The 16,704-nt window shown below is 43.1% G+C and overlaps 1 pseudogene; it reads left to right on the top strand.

Moving 5' to 3' along the window:
* Window positions 1-773: 773 nt before the first annotated feature.
* Window positions 774-15,383, top strand: LOC146189286 (uncharacterized; annotated as a pseudogene).
* Window positions 15,384-16,704: the final 1,321 nt, after the last annotated feature.

Below are 16,704 nucleotides of genomic sequence, written 5' to 3' on the forward strand. Positions count from 1 at the left end.
GCGTGCCTGTCATACTCATGTGTTCCCCGATCAACGTTTGTCTCACTCGTTTATTACCCCCTAACCATGACTAGAGGCGCGGCTCGGCATTCGTATTACGTACGATGCTGCTGTATTGTTCGCATGCACCCATCATCAGGAGCTGCTTTATTCTCTTAACTTGTTTTTTTTTATTGCACTGCAAGGCCTGCGCCAACTGTAGCGCAGTCTTTTTGAAGTAAAAGGGAAATCCGCCTGCCTCTGATGAAAAATGAGTGTGTTATAACCGGGATGCTGGAGCCCCGCTCGAAAAATTCATCTGGTGCTTGTACGAGTGTACTTCTATGCATGGCAACTCTTTCTGCCCCCCCCCCCCCCCCCTCCTCTTGATCTGCCGCATCTGTGCAGTTGTCTCGGGAAGAGCAATTAGAAAGGAAATCTCCCAGAGCCTCCGTAATGCAGTCAAGTTCCGCGTTGGCAAAAAGTCGCATGCACTTTATAAAAATATAGTCATGATATAAAACGTAACTGTTACCTGCGACGTTTTAATAGCAGCGGCCACAAACTACGCGTACTTATTCCAATGCAGTGTCTATCTTTCATTTTAATGTGTGTGCGAAAGCGTCGATCATTTCCAACACTGTAAAGAGCGCTTTATATAACGTCTTCCTCGTATACTTTCACGTGTAGCTGGCGCCTGCTTTTGGGTATAAAAGGCCTCAGATTTTCTGGGCCCCAATATCGCGATCTGCTCCAGATCTGCCACCACCGCCCTCCGGACGAGAGAACCTACCATGGCCTCCACCTACGTCCTCGTTGCTCTCCTCGTTGCATTGGCCATGACTTCTGCGTCAGCCTCATTGACAAGTAAGCGCATTCCCAAAGTTTTATGCTTCTCTACAGAAGAAAGTCATTTTTGGCTAAATACACACACCAGGACTAAACAATTTCTATAAGTTTGATTTTGAAAGCTGGAATGTTCACTATACATTTTATAGAAGAGAGCAGTCACTCGTGTAAAAAGCCTAATGATGGCTTGGATATCGCGTAGAGTTTCTGACGATGCGGTTCTGGCGATGACGACCTCTCCCTTGAGAGATCGAGTGATCATATGTGTTTTGTTTTTTTGGTACCAGCAAACAATGCGAGACATTAAGTATAAAATGATTTCTCAAAATCGCGTAATGCGACCATGCTGAAGCACTATCGATCATGTACACTGTTCTGTAAATTTGTGACAACAAATTCTTTTTTAAAGACAAAAAAAAAACGAAACACCGTCAGGATATAAGTAGTGCCAATTTAATTGAAATTAGACGTAGATAAAGACTGCTGGCTCGCTCTGCACACAGCTGTGTCCAGTGTCTTAAGGATTTGAGCCCGTCGAGGTAGCTTGGTATAGGTCTGACATTCGAAGTACCGAGTCAGTGAATTCAACCCCGAACGAGACAATTAAGGTTAAATTGAGGAGAAATGCAAATGCACCGACAAATCATCGCCGTCATTCGAGTCTTCGAATTCTCGCACAGTGCGCTTCCGTTCATAAAGCGCTGGTTGCTTAATTAAGGGAACCGAGAACTGACCAAAATTCTTAATGAGATGATGATGGAAATGAAAATACCTTGCCTATATTGTCGACCGAGCGCCGTAATAGCCAATAAACGAGGCTTCAGTTTCAACGTCATTATTCTAATTTGGCATTGAAAGTCACATAAAAACGACTGAAGCCACATCTTGAGGCCAAACGCTGTCATTATCACTGTTGCACCTCACGTGAACACATTTCTGTGAAATGTAACTCATTTTCTGTGTGCACAGTGTTCGCTATTCATTAAAGAGAACTTGCCTTGTTTTACTATATTTCGCGCCCTTTTCCATGCGCCCCGTCAGTAAAAATCACTCTCCTTTCGCATGGCCTGTGATGTTTTGCAACAGATGGCGCCACGGTACTTTTAATTCCTTGGATGAATCAGTGTCCCCCTCTCTGGACAGTCGGAAACCGGTTTCACTGAAGCTTCCACAGTGCTTGCGCATAGTACACACGATTGTCTAGTGAACAAAACGACAGTGCCCAGGGAACCCAAAAGGCAAATGTCTAACTTAATCTACAGCAACCCGACTGATACAGTTCCTCCCCGACATAAATTATATCGTTGTCAAGAATTTTTTTGTCACCGAAGTAAAAAGCTAACCGCCGGAGCATAATAAAATCTCTGTATCTGGCTTGTCGGGTATAGCCAAATATTAACAGATGGTACTCGTTAAGAGGGTCAATACACACGTCGCTTACCACTGAAAACAGTTAGCATTTGTTGTACTTTTAAGTTGCATCCTAATATAAAGCTTTCGTCGACGAGGCGAACGCTTCTCTGCCGTAAGAGTTTTGGGTGTGGAAACTAATATGGACGCTACTCGGCGCTAAGAGATGTTTAATCTTTGTCTTCGAAGCGAGAGTTAAATTCGTTTTTGTACATCACCTTTTTCGTCACGCAAGCGCTCTCGCTACTCATATGTGGTTTCCAGCATCGGTCCTCATAAAAGTGGCTCGCTCACTGATAAAAAAATATAGATGAAATATTTCTACAGCGTTTATAACAAAACAGCTAAGGAAAGGACCACCCGAAAGGGGAGGTTTTTCATTGTGCCGAAAAAAAATTGGGGGTTTAAAGTACACTGTTCTGTCCCATTAAGTGTGCGCCCCGCAAGATACCATTCGGAAAGATTTAAAACGTATTTCAAAAATATTTATAATGTCACACACCGCAGAGTAGCTGCAGTTTTGTTTTGGATGGTGTTATTCTGGGCCGCTCAAAATTGGAGCCAAAAACAAGGCATAATAGGACTTGTATGCTTTGACATATCTCCAAACATAAAAACTCCTCTAGGGACAAAACTCATTGTGTAGCCTTGCGCTACGGCACGCCTGCAAGCCTGCTGAGCTGCTTAAAATTGCAAACTTTCCGTCCCAGTTACAGCACAAATGTTTTAATGACCATCCTTGAACACTGAGGAATGTTCCTTAACATAAAGTAAAAGATAAGTCTGTCGCTGTTTTGTTCTCTCACTAACAGTGCGCTTAGCATCATTTCGAGCCGTTTGAAAGGCGTCAGAAACTTGAAGCAGGAAAAATGACACCAAGAAAATCATGGGGAATTTTTTTCCTCTTCATCAGTCTGCAAAAAGCATTGAGGTCACCGCAGAAACTGCATGCAGTTAGAAAATGCGAAAGTAACAGCGCTGCCGTCACGTATTTATAACTACGTATCACTAATTATTGTATCAATACGTTATCACAAATTATCGGATCAATAATTATCTTATCACTTAATATATTATTCCTAACTACCTATACCACTAAATATATTAACAATTGCTAGCAATCTTTATTACTTTTATCGTTTTATTATTATATTTTTATAATAATTAATCACTAGTATTCATGTGCAATGACTCGTAGGACATCACCAGGGCTTAACGACACATTCGGCAAAACATTTCGATGAGAGATTTTGCGTACAGGTTTTTCGGCTGCAACATAGTCTAGTAAAGCTTTCGACATAATAACTGATAATAATGTAACGTAATAGTTCTTTAACATTTATTAATGAGCACTCAGAGCACACATGAACATTGGTTTCAGTCCTGAGATTATTAACCCTCTCTAATCACAGAGAAAATAATGCGTATAAGAAACGCAATCGCTGGTGAAAGAAATCTAACGGGAGAGAGTACAAAGCGTACGCTGTGGGTTTAAAAACGTGGTTCTGTATGTTCTGTACAGATCAAGTGATCCCAAGAAGGCTACCTTATTGTCGCTCTTTTGGGACTCCAACGAATTTCATCTTTAGTATCAAGCTGAATAAATGCAAGAAGAGGCCCATTGAATATGACACCAGTCATAAGAGAAACGCAAGAGCTGAAGAAAACGCTGGACAGTCATTTATGGACTTCTGAGAAATCCTACAATTAAGCAAGTTCTTATTTACCCTTGAACTGAGCAGGTGTGATCATTACAGAATTTGCCGACTTAATTATTTCTCCTCGTTGTCTTTTCAGCCTCCTGCGTCAACATCACTCTCAGCAATTAACTTAACATTGGAACTGTAAGTCGCCGTTTCAAGCCTTCTGTGCATCGTTGTGCAATACCTGGTAATGTAAATAATCACCGAATAGCTACCAAACTATGCCAGAATTGCATCACTTTTTCATAGTAAGGAACGCAAAACTTTGTCAAGATTCTGATGCCCTCTCACAGAGGATCGGATTAAGCGTTCAAAAGCATAACCTAAAGGAAACATTCCAGATCGCGAAACGGGAACTTAGAAGAGGAAAGAAAGCGCTGGAAGCTGAATACTGAGAGAGCTACCCTTTCAGCATCACAGGATTGATCGGAAACGTCAAAAGGAAGTGTAGAATAAAGTATTAACGAGGTCATGATATGTCATGGGCGCTATTGCGGGCATCGTGTGTGCATCCCGTCTGGATGTCGGCACAACAGAATTTTTATTAGTCGTGTTATCTAACAGTACCTCACATAGGACTTCAAATTTTAATGTTTGTTTTCATTTTAGCATTCGGGAACAATATCGCTCCAGTATATATAGGGATATTTTCTTCCATTTCAGTGCGTTGGAAGTTCAACAAACTTCTGCGGTACAACAGTAAGTTTTCTCCTTTTACGCCTAACTTTCCATCAAGTTTCTCTTGCGCTCGTCTAGAACCCATGGTCATTTTTGTTTCTTTCGAAGTATTGATCATCAAACAATGAAACATTTTATTGTTTTTATGATCATTCACACTCAGATAACGTGTGAATCTGCAGTTTATATATACACAGAGAGAATCCATTTTATTCGGAGGTTTCTTCAGCCACTCTGTTGACAGCAGGCTTCCCGCACAAGAGATTATTTGTCTTGCATCTGGTCCGAGAGGAACCAAGCACTTTAGGAATTAGGGAGTGTGTACAGAGTAATGTGGCCAATGCATAGCAGAACGAAATTCAAACAGACTGTGAGAATGTTTATCCTAGTGTCCTGGATATCAGGGCCGAAACTTGTGGCTCGACGAAAGAACATATATCCACATGCCAGTGTACAAAGAATGTTAAGTTTAATTTTGCGAAGGAGACGAATGTTTAAGGTAGCGACTCGTTGGCTGTGCTTAAATGTTTTAGAGCGCAGCTCTTTGGCGCCCGTTCATAGGTTTCGCGTCGTCGTCACCATTGGCGTTGTCCTGCGTTCAGTTCAGTTCAGTCGTTCAATCGTGTCCGACTCTTCGTGGCCCTATAGACCATATCATGCCACGCTTTCCGGTCTCTCACTGTCTTTCTAACATCACATAACTTCATCTGCAGCGCCTCGAGGATGCCATCTAACCATCGCTTTCGCTGCCTACCACTTCTCCGGCGACCCTCAACCTTTCCCAACATCAAATCTTTCTCCAGCGACTCCTCCCTTCTCGTCAGATGACCAAAGTAGCTGAGCTTTAACTGTAGAATTTGACCCTCCAATGAGCAGTCAGGGTTTATGGTCGACGATATCGACTGATTTGATCTTCTGGCTGTCCAAGAAACTCTCAAGATTCTCCGCCAGCACCACAATTCAAACCCGTCAATTCTTCGGCGGTCAGTCTTCTTCACAGTCCAACTCTCGCATCCATACATCAGAACTGGAAAGACCATAGCACGAGTTATAAGGATCTTGGTTGGCAGTGTAATGCCTCTGCTCTTTACTAGGCGGTCAAGGCTAGCCATGGCCCTCAGTCCCCTGCCGGGGTGGCGCAGTGGTTATGGCACTCAACTGCTGTTCCCAAGGACGCGGAATCAAATCCCGGCCTCGGCGGCCGCTTTTCAATGGCGGCAAAAAGCAAGGTGCCCGTGTACTGTGCGATGTCAGTGCATGTTAAAGAACCCCAGGTGGTCGAAATTTCTGGTGTCCTCTACTACGGCGTCTCTCATAGCCTGAGTCACTTTGGGACGTTAAACCCCACAAAGCAAACCAAACCAAATTTTTCCCAGAAGCAGGCGTCTCCTAATTTCATGGCTGCAGTCTCCTTCCGGGGTAATCTTGGAGCCCAAGAAGAGAAAATCTGTCACAGCTTCCACTTCTTGTCCCTTGATGCTTCAGGACTTGATGGGGCAAGACGGTATGATCTTTGTCTTTTTAATGTTCAGTTTAAGCCCAAACTACTCACTCTCTTCTTGTACGCGCTCCATTTCTAGTCCCACCTTCCTCTCTTCCCTTACGGCGCGATTCAGGCGTCCACAGAAACAAGTGTGACAAATACTGTGCCTTTCCATTCCTGTGAACCAATTGTGAAAGGCACGCTTCAGAGCTCAAATGGAAGATGTGACCAGCCACTGCAAATATATCATGAATAATGCGAGCGCCCACACCGAACTGCAGGGTAACATGTGCAGTAACCAAGAATTCACACACTCACAGAGAAAAGCATCATATTTTGGTGTAGTTTGCGTATATACATCTAGTTCACCACGGTAAAAAAAAAACCTTCCCTTTTCAAATAATGTCTCGAATCGCATCGTTTAAGCATTAAGCTCTTTGGCGCCCGTTTCTGGGTACCACGTCGTCGTCGCCGTCGCCATTGTCCCTCGTAACCAGTTGTGTGTAATTGTACGTACATGGCTTGCTCGAATTCTTTGCCTCAATCTATCGAAAAGCTGTGACAGCTGATGAACTGCGCTCAAATTTCTCCTTAGGAAATACCGTAATCATCGCCATTTTTTACATTATTATTTAAACATTGGCTGCACGAGGGTGCTCCATTTCATAGCGCTTGTTAATAACGTTACCGGATACACGTCGTATTCTGCTTGCGCTCTACTGGCAAGAAGCAATAGCTTAGGCACAGTGACATATATATTAGAGGTAAGACTTTGCTATATATTGGCATATCCGCCTTCACATCTATGTGATCGCCGTAAATACATCCTTCTAACTGCATACATGTTTTTATCCACACCTTCCACCTACAAGGCCGCCACAAAATCGTAGTCACCTAGCTCTCTCTGTGATTTCTGTTGCCTATCTATGTCGCCGTTATTGAAAAACAACCATCGTAATTGAATATTAGTTTCGCACCAGGGAATTCGTTCATTTGCCGAGATAACTGGAGCTCTATGCTATCCTCTTCTATTGACAAAGAGTTAATTTCACTATTCAGTCGTTATTATTTGGCAAATGCACGTGCTTATATCAATATATTTCATCTTAGTTTGTAAGAATTTGCGCCGTAAATATTACGTCTATTTTCTTACAGGCAACTGGTGCTGCCCGAGGACTTATCAAGGTCATAAACGTAAGTTTCTACATCCTCTTGCGTTCACTTTTATCGAAACTTAACACTTGTTCTATTCTGACTCTACAATACAGATCTTACTAAAAGAAATAAATGAAATTCTACTTTCTCACGGCGAATATACAAATTTTAACTTTTAACACTAAAGTTAGGCTTTTTAACAGTATAATGTGCACCTATATTCATAGTTTCTGCTCACTGTCAGTTCAATCGTCTAGCGATGGCTTTCAGCATATACGTCAGGTCATTTGGTGCGCTTTCCGTGGACGAGTACGGCCCATGGATTGAACTGACTCTTCCTTTCGGATGACTTGGGCAGCACTAACATTTAAAAAGTGCCTTTAAACTAGAGACTACGCACAACTGCCTCCGAAAAGACAAGAGAAAAACGAAATATAAAAAAATATAAAACCTGCTCTATAGTAACAAATAATGAACAAAAATTCAGCATTACGTTAAGCACACTTACGAGAAAAAAGTATGCTGTAAACCCACAAGACAACGGAAAACATACTCCCGACAAACTGGCCCGCGACAGCTGGGAGTTCGTGCAATTAAGCTCGTGCAATTGAGCGTCATCACCCCGCTGTCACTTAAAACATTTACACTGTCTGAAAAAAAAAAAAAAAAGAAAAAAAAACACGGTTGCCACTAAGCGTCCTGTTCTCAGTCTGTATTTTTTTCATCGGTGTCAAAGTTCACACTATCTAAACAAATATTTTTTTAGCCAGTCGTTTACATGACTGCCGCATATTTGGAAGCTGAAATACTGGTTATAGAATGAGCATATCAATCTCTCAATCTGTGCGAACAGCACTCATATTTCAAGAAATACATTTGCGTCATTAATGCACGCATTTCCCACATCTCGGCGATAACAGTCATTGAAATTTACAGCGCATTCGAATCGGTTATCTTAGTCTAAAAAGTACGTGTACGTTTATCCTTTACGAAGCCATTATTAGTCAACGACAATGTTTTGCTCCTTGTAGCTTTTTTTTTTTTTTTTTATCCTGCTGAATGCGATCAGGAAGCCTAGCGAGGGAGAGTAAAAGGGCGCGTAGATAATTGCCAACGCAAGAACGGATGGTACGTATCGAAGGCAGAGGATGCTCCAAACTCTAAACTGCACTTTTTATATGAAATAAAACAAAATACGCTGTCTGTTGGGAAATAGTTCAAGTCCCTACAACCTAAGGACGGAAAGAGGAAAATATTGTTCAAAGAGTGCGTACGAAAGATGCAAAGGAAGTAGGAAACCAAAGTGTTCAGGTATTTGTTCAGCACTTGCAAGTAGATCGCTCGCAAGATAGCAACAAACTGCGCTAAGAAAGCAAAGCTAAAAGGACAAAGGGGATCAGTGTGTTCGGAGAATTTTAAAGAGGGCTCACACCCAACTAAAGCCTGGATTAAAACTTACTTAATAGTCTCTCTGTATTGCCCTTAGGATCCATGGTTACACATGGTGTACCAGTACAAGTAAAAACATTTGTTTCAGTAAAGAAAGGATTGGGCATAGAAACCTGGGGCGAAATATAGAGCTTCGGTGGTTGGTCTCCTTTAGCTCAGGATCCCGTTGGCTTCCGGGGCTGCCTTAGCCGTCGTTACCAGCATAAGCACTGTGCTTGGGTCGGAGTCGGTCAGGAGCGCTTCCCTAAGCTCTGGACTAGTGCTATTAAAATTTGGTAATAATCAACATTTCGCGCAGAAACAGGTGAAGTCGCACGTCAGGGAGTAGACCGCACAGCATATGTACTTTTTCATTTATCTAGACTGCCATTCTTCAAAAACATCACTCTGATTGAAAATTTCTCTTTTTGTAATCGTCTGAGCTTGGGGGACTACTCTCTGTTGAGGTTGCATTTAACCTTAAGGTTTAACCTTTAGCCTTAAGGCTCCGACCCTAAGGTCGTAGCCACGTATCTTTACGTGCTCCCTAAAACGTATTAATTGCCTTCCCTTAAGGTTGATGCACCCTCGACCGCTCCACTGCAAAACCCATTCTCCGGATCGAATTTCCGTCTATGTATGCCCTGGTTGCCGCCTGAAAATATTCTGCTATCCAGTAACTAACCCCCCCCCCCCCCCCCCCCCCCAGTTGGCCTATGTCAGAGCCAGGACTGAGGCAATCACTTCCGTTGCTTGTGTTGCCTTTGTGCGAACTGACGCAATGGGGATTGTTTCAGCTTAGGCGATCACTACTGCGGCCGACCTTGTTTTTTAGTTCGTTGTGTACTTGAGCGTCCGCAAAATGAACAAATTGTTTCTTTCTTGGGAACCTAACTAGCTTTGACTGTTTCGTAACCCTCCTTCCTTCGTGGTACTTTGGCACCGGTGTCATCACGAAAGTGCTATTTGTTTTTGTGCCAATTCCTGTCTGGTCTTCATTTCCGTCTACTCTTGGGTATCCAGGTTCACCAGTAGCGTAGCACAAGTAACACCAGGCCTCTTTATACAATTTTTCTGACTCATGTTTATACTTTCTTCTCCACCCTTTAGCGAATTTATAGGTACGGCCAGCGCCGAAGGAATCCGCGACGCCTCCCGCTCCTTTTTTCGTCATATTGTGTACCGCTTTTCAAATCGAGGTCTAAGGCGAAACGGGGCTTTGTTGGTGGCACAGGAATAGTCGACCAGTGCGAGCAGCTCCATACCTTTTATTTTTTTTTTTTCTAAGCACACTCCCTTCGCTCTTCGAAATCATTCTTACACACATGTCATCCCCTGATGTTAACAAAGACAAATAATGTAGATGGTTTCGTTAGTAGCTAAAGTTCCGCAAGCGTGTACATAAAATATTGCAACTTTCGGCTTATGCTGTTTTCAGGTCTTATGCCACTACACTCACGATTTGGGCCGAGTGTCTTTTTTCCTTTGCTGAAACGTCACTATATGTGTATTCCTAAACCATAATCCTAGCTCCTGCCTTCAGACGTCCTCGGGGGGGGGGGGGGGGAGGGGGGGTTGAAAACCGACTTCGCAATGATCTTCTTTCAGTGCGTCATACAAGGAATCTACAAGTACGGCTCACCACTAGGAATCGTCACCGCCCTTGAGCCTCTGATGATGATCTACGCGAACCGACTCTTTCCAAGTGAGCCTACTGCAATATTATTGTCTTATAACGCGCATGTATTTATCTGTTGCAGTTTATCCTATTTGACAGCCAGACTTGTCTTATGCAACAGACATGTTTCATATTGAGTATTCGCCGCGAGATCTAACTAGAGGTGGCGCCACCGTCGCTGTGATAGCGTCGCTCGCAGAAACGCACCCAGCGTCGGTTTGTTTTCAAGTTTACGGAGTGAGTTTTGGGTGATGACAGCCTACCCTCTGCAATGGATAAATGATTTACTGCTTACAGTGTTCGCATTTTGGCGAAAGTTGGCTTGGTGTGATCAATAGCCATCCCGAGTAGAATTTCAGAAGCAACCACTGCGGCGAAAGCGGCGGCGGCGGCACCTACACCGCGCAGCGGAGGAGTCGGCGGTGGCGCCGGCGCGCCAGTGTGCACCGTGTGGCATCACTCCCTCCTGGCGCATGCGCAGCTGGCGCTGCGGCGGCGGCACTTCTGAGTAACCCGCGCAGCGGAGGAGTCAGCGAAGGCTCCGACAAGGTTCTCCAGCTGTGCTCTGTGTGACGTCACTCACTCCTCGCGCATGCGCAACTGGGCTCATCGGGGGCTCCGGGAAATGGCTCAGCGACTAGCGTAGTGTTGCTTCCACAACAAAAATACCGCAAAATATATCAACGCTGCTGAACAGAAACGCAGATTATAGGAAAACACGGCACGCAACCACTGGCACGCTATCTTCAGGAATTTGTGATGCTTTCTGCACGTGTTCTGCATGTAGAACGTCAGTAGAAACGTTTTGTTGAACTTGCAACAATATGAAAGCTTGAACTGAGAATATTATACGTTAGGCGGTACCACCAGAAGAAACATGGTGCTTTGCTAACAAAACGATTGATTAACGATTGTCCTGAAAGCGCCATGGCATTGAGTGCAAGATCGCTGTGCGCCAAAATCTCTTGGGACTAGCATGGGTAATAAGATTCGCAATTGTAATACGCTTAAAAAAAATTGGAAGGGGCACATTGGACAACTAAAGTGCGATTAAGCGAAAGCCTTTGTAGCGCTGTGGTTGTTGGGCCTTTTGACCGATCTTTACTGAACTAGGAATGACTGCTTACTGACTCTTGAACACTTTTTAAATTACTTGGCAAAGCCTGACCTTAGATGTTTATAACATTTATTAATGTATGCGGCACTTTCTGTGGACGGACGCACGCACGGACGCCTATTCAAGACCCTATAAAGAGTTTGAGGACGAAACAACTGCATTCTTAGACACGGTAAAATCAGACGACGCGAGGGCACAGAGCCCCCATCATAGACTCATTTTACATGTAGGACAATCAAACATTCCACTCATTTTTATGTTATACTGTCGCTTGCGTTCTGGTACAGTCGACGTATAAAAATATCTACGGACACGCTGCATGGCACTCAGATTACAACGTTTTGCAAAAATTGTGTTTTTTAAGAAGGTACTCGCACTCGTAGTAAGTTTCATGCGCTTCATCGTAGTTTTTAGTTAACTGCGAAACATTTCAAGAACATTTTTTGTATCTAATAGGCTACTGAATAACGAATTGGCAAATCGTGGCTGTCCCAAGGCAATTTCGAATAAAACATTGGCAGTGTGTATGACTTACAAATGGAAGAACACCCGTCTAGAATGTTAGGTAAACTTTACATTCTATGTTCTGACTAACCGCTGAGTTGTTATTAATAATTACACTGTTGCTTTCGTCGCTCCTCAAGTGGATAATATTTCTCAAGTTTTATAGGCAAGAAATTTGTTAATGTACAACTACATGCTCTCCATAGTGCTCTCCGGCCACAAAAACGCAGGCATACGCCTAAATACTCTGAGGAGATTAATTCTTCCTCCTGTTTCTTTTTTTTATCATTACATTGCACATAATTTTGCAGCTTCATTAAACCTTGGCACTCTGGGTACCTACCAGCTCTGCAATTCGAGTGGCTGTCTCAGCTTCCTCATCAAGAACGACTCGTGCGTTGGCTCAATCAACATTGGGCTGCCAGCCACTGGAAACCTAAGCTCGGTAAAAACCTTTCATTTGCTTTAAGAGCATTACTAAGATACGAATTGACTGCAATACCCGCAAGCACATTCCCCGTTTGATCAGTATACGTTGCCATCATCATCCATGCTAAGTCTACCTTGTCATGGAAATATTGTCAAGGTTAAACTCCTTCGATACATTTGCCAGTTTTATGTTGATGAAACTGCAATTTAAACTCCTTCGGACACGGATGACGCCTGTTTCCGCGATGTTGCTGTTCATCCGTCATGGCTATTATTCCATGTGTGCCGTTTGCAGTGTGCTGGAGACACGACTTTGATGTGCACGGCTGGATCACCTACTACCGTGAGTTACCATTTATTTGAGACTCATCGCACCCGAAGAGCTCGGGCTCCTGCTCCCCACCTTCAAACGATGTGTGCATTTTTTTATGTAATATATTGGTTTCAATGTCATACTAAGACCAAATTAAAATAAAGCAGTTACGATCATCTTGAAAAAAGGGGGTTGCATTCGAGCAGCCGCAATAAAATTAAATATTATAAACAAGCTTCCCTCACTGTTGCTTCAGCTTTATAAGCAAAAAAATAAGGCATGTTTGCGTTGTGCGCTGCTCGTAGTGTCTATCAAGGCAGTGAGTGTCTTTGTGTCGTGTCGTGTCACCGCGCCCGCTCAATAGACGGAATCATGAAAATGCAGAAAGCGTCAGGATTAACAAAAAATAGGCTCTCAGCTCATCAATAGCCTCGAAATCAACCAGCAGCTTTGGGGCTTTTTTAGAGAAAGAAAAAAATTATATAATTCAGGCCGCAGGTACCTTGCAGGCATCGGCGATCACTTACGTGTGGGCAGGTAAGACGAAGTTGAAGGCAATAAGGCCGCCATATGTGGACGACTGGATACCAGGTCCTCATCAGTGGTTCTTACTAAATTTCCTTCGAGAATTTAGCCTGTACTTCTGCCTGTAAACAACCATTCTATGCTACAAGGCGTGCTATTGCAACACAAAAATTAAAAAAAAAGACTTCGACCCGAACGTTAAACACACTTCGATGTGAAAATAACAATTATTACACCTGACTATAGACAGTGTACGAGACAAACGTCAGAGAACGTGTTAAAAAATACTTGCTGTATACACGGGTTTCCAACAGTGAAGTACAATCAAATTATCGGGTTGACTAAATGTTTGCTTTTAGAACTTTTTATTCCTCATGCTTGCGAACACTATGGCTGATTATTCTGACTCATGTAAATAAAGGAAAAATTATTGGTCTTCATATTTATACAATGTTGCATTTCCCACACAGCCTCAACCGATGGTTGTGCATCACTTAGTGGTGCACAACCAAAAAAAAAAAGTGCATATTTGTTCAGTGAGTTCAGCGGTCTGTTTCATGGTTGCCGTATTCAAGAATATCGAGATATCAACCAGAGATACCTCATTTGGGGTGTTAATTATGACGTAGAGAACAACTGCATAGGGACGCAAAAAACGTCCGCGCCAGAGAGGACGGGCGATTCGTACATACTAACGCAAAACCATCGAAATAGCTTCGCTTTTTTTGCCGACTCAAGTCCAAACCAATTTCTGGACGACATTTCGATCTATTTGAATGACATACTTGCGGACATCTGACAGCTCAGGCAGGGCACAGACATGAACGAGCAAAGGGCTCCGCAATGCACGTTCAATATCTGCCTCCTTCGCGTCGGGTCCTCACCTTTGCTCAAGATGCTCTCGAGTTAGTCAATTTATCAGGCTAAGAACAAGGCCTTTTATGGTGTATAGCCTTCTGCAGCTACCTACAAGACGTGTCGTGTAACAAACGCTGACTCATTTCGATTCTCTCTTTGCGCTCCTTCTTCCAGACCAACCTGGTCCAGTCTACGATGCAAGCCATTACTGTGAGTATACAGCATTCTTCTCGCACACCTCATCAAGGGTTTTTTTCTCGTATTTTAAAATTATCTCCTTTCTGTGTGCAGTTTCCACAAATTAAATATTTTTACGGAAACGACAACGCTCTTTAGAGCGGCAATTGCCGTATTCTTTGGCCATGTTACAATAGGGAGTTATAGCATAGCATGGTCATTGATCCGCTAGCGTCATCCGCTACAGCATGCTGCCACTGCGCATGCGCTGGTCGCCTTAACAACGCTAGATGGCATCAGGTGCCTACTAGCTGTGCGAACGTCCTCCGCGCCGGGACTTAGCACTTATAATAAGCCTCTGCACGCCAGCGGCGTGCTGAAGCAGATTATAGTAGCGGATTAAGCTGTTCATTTTTACATTAGCATGCGGGTCGCAACCATTATTTTTTGACAGATTGGCCATCATCAATTATTTACACTAACCATCAAACACTGACCAACAAAAGGAAGGGCCCTTGAAGTGAGTCATTAAAGTTTACCATTGCATATTCAGCATCAGTCAGATTGCCGAAAAAATACATGAAGCCGCCGCGGATCTCTATGGGATGTCACTGTAAAATGCTAAAATGTTTTAAAGCATATCGTTCTCCGGCCATCTTGCCTACATATAAAATGTATATCTTGTGTGTACAGGTTAATGATTCCATTCCTATATATTAGGCCGAAGCACTGTGAAAACAAGTGTGGAAAACGTTCAACCATTGCTTGCATTTATTTCTTCACAGTGCACCCTGAATCAGCTACCTATGACACAGCTGCAGACTGTTCTTCAGGGAATCGCCTGCCAACTAGTGCAGGCCATTAACCTAGCCATACAACAAGACCCGACTCTCCAGCTGACTTTCGGAGCTATAAGCACCACGCTGTCCGTCCTGTGTGAGTATGCAGCATGCTTTGTTCCTGAAAGGAAAGCGATTGGTAAGCTGCGGTATTTTCTCGTTTTTGCATCACGCTCTCAAAAAGATATTTTGTATTCGTCACATTATTTGCATACAGAGTGCTTGTTGGAACTTGGCATTTTCTTGATAGTCTGCTGATGCCTGAGAATGTATAAATAATGAAAACCGCTAAACACAACTCCGGTGTGTGTTGAGGAATTTTCTCAATCATGCCCACTATAAGACAAAGTACGCAAACAATGTCAGTGACTCTTTGTCCCTTTATTTTTGCTGTGAGAACGAATAACAAGAATGCGTACACGCATATAGCTGTTTGTGTTTTGTTAAAAACTGATGCTTAGTTTTACTTATTTCACTTCCAGGCATCCCACTGCCGATATTAGGCTAAGGGCTACAGCCACGGTCTTCACCGCGGTATACACTGCAGCAGCTCCGCTCTTGCGGCGTGTCTGGACGCTTCTTCTCTGCTTTTGGAAGCAACAAATAGATATCAAACAAAAAAGGGGGTTGGCATATATTCAATAAACATCAGTTCAGTTCAGTCGTGTCCGACTCTTCGTGACCCTATGGACCTTATCACGCCACGCTTTTCCACTTTACTCATTTATAATTAAAATTTTCCTTCACTTTGCTATGGGTTTAGGAAGCAAGTTGTAGCCATGATGTCAATATTTATCGTAGGTCTCATGAAGCAAGCAATACCGTAATATATTTCAGCTATTTCTTCATTCATATTCCTTCTACCGTGTTGGGGCAAATTGAGAAAAGGTGGGAACTGGGTTAAGTGGAGAGAACCGGGTTAAGTGGAGAAATATGGGAGAGGCCTTCGCCCTGCAGTGGGTATAATCAGGCTGACGATGATGATGATGATGATGATGATGATGATGATGATGATGATGATGATGATGATGATGATGATGATAAAAGGTTGCAGCTAATTAAAACGAAGCCGCAACCATTTTACAGTATTAAGGGACCGAAGGCTGGCGTCATGCCACCGTTTGCCTGTTGAGCCTGAAACAATAGGGGAGAAAACAAAATTAATTCTATTTTGCTCGCCATGATTAACATAAATCTGCACGGTGGTGGTCCAGACATTCTTATGAATTAAGCAGCCTTCCAACTTTTTTTAATGCAGACTCGCATCTAACCACGACGCTTCTAACGCAGCACGATGGACTTTGCCGGTTTTCGTCTGCCTAACCGAGTGTTGCTGTGGCAACAACCAAGCCTAGATTTCACTATAGGTGGTTATAATGTATGTTTTATATGAGTGACGATAACTGTACCGTAATTTAGAACACATTTAATCAAGTCTAATTAACACTAATTAGTCCTAACAAAGCACTGATTAGTAAATTAGGTTTGAACGTGTGTGAACACACATTTGCGTAATTACATCTTCTTAAGCCATATTGGGCGTGTTACGCTTAGTTAAGCCTAAAAAAGTGTTTCGTGC

This window comes from Amblyomma maculatum, chromosome 5 (assembly GCF_055883805.1).
Source record: "Amblyomma maculatum isolate TAMU_Amacu chromosome 5, ASM5588380v1, whole genome shotgun sequence".
Classification (NCBI taxonomy): Eukaryota; Metazoa; Arthropoda; class Arachnida; order Ixodida; family Ixodidae; genus Amblyomma; species Amblyomma maculatum.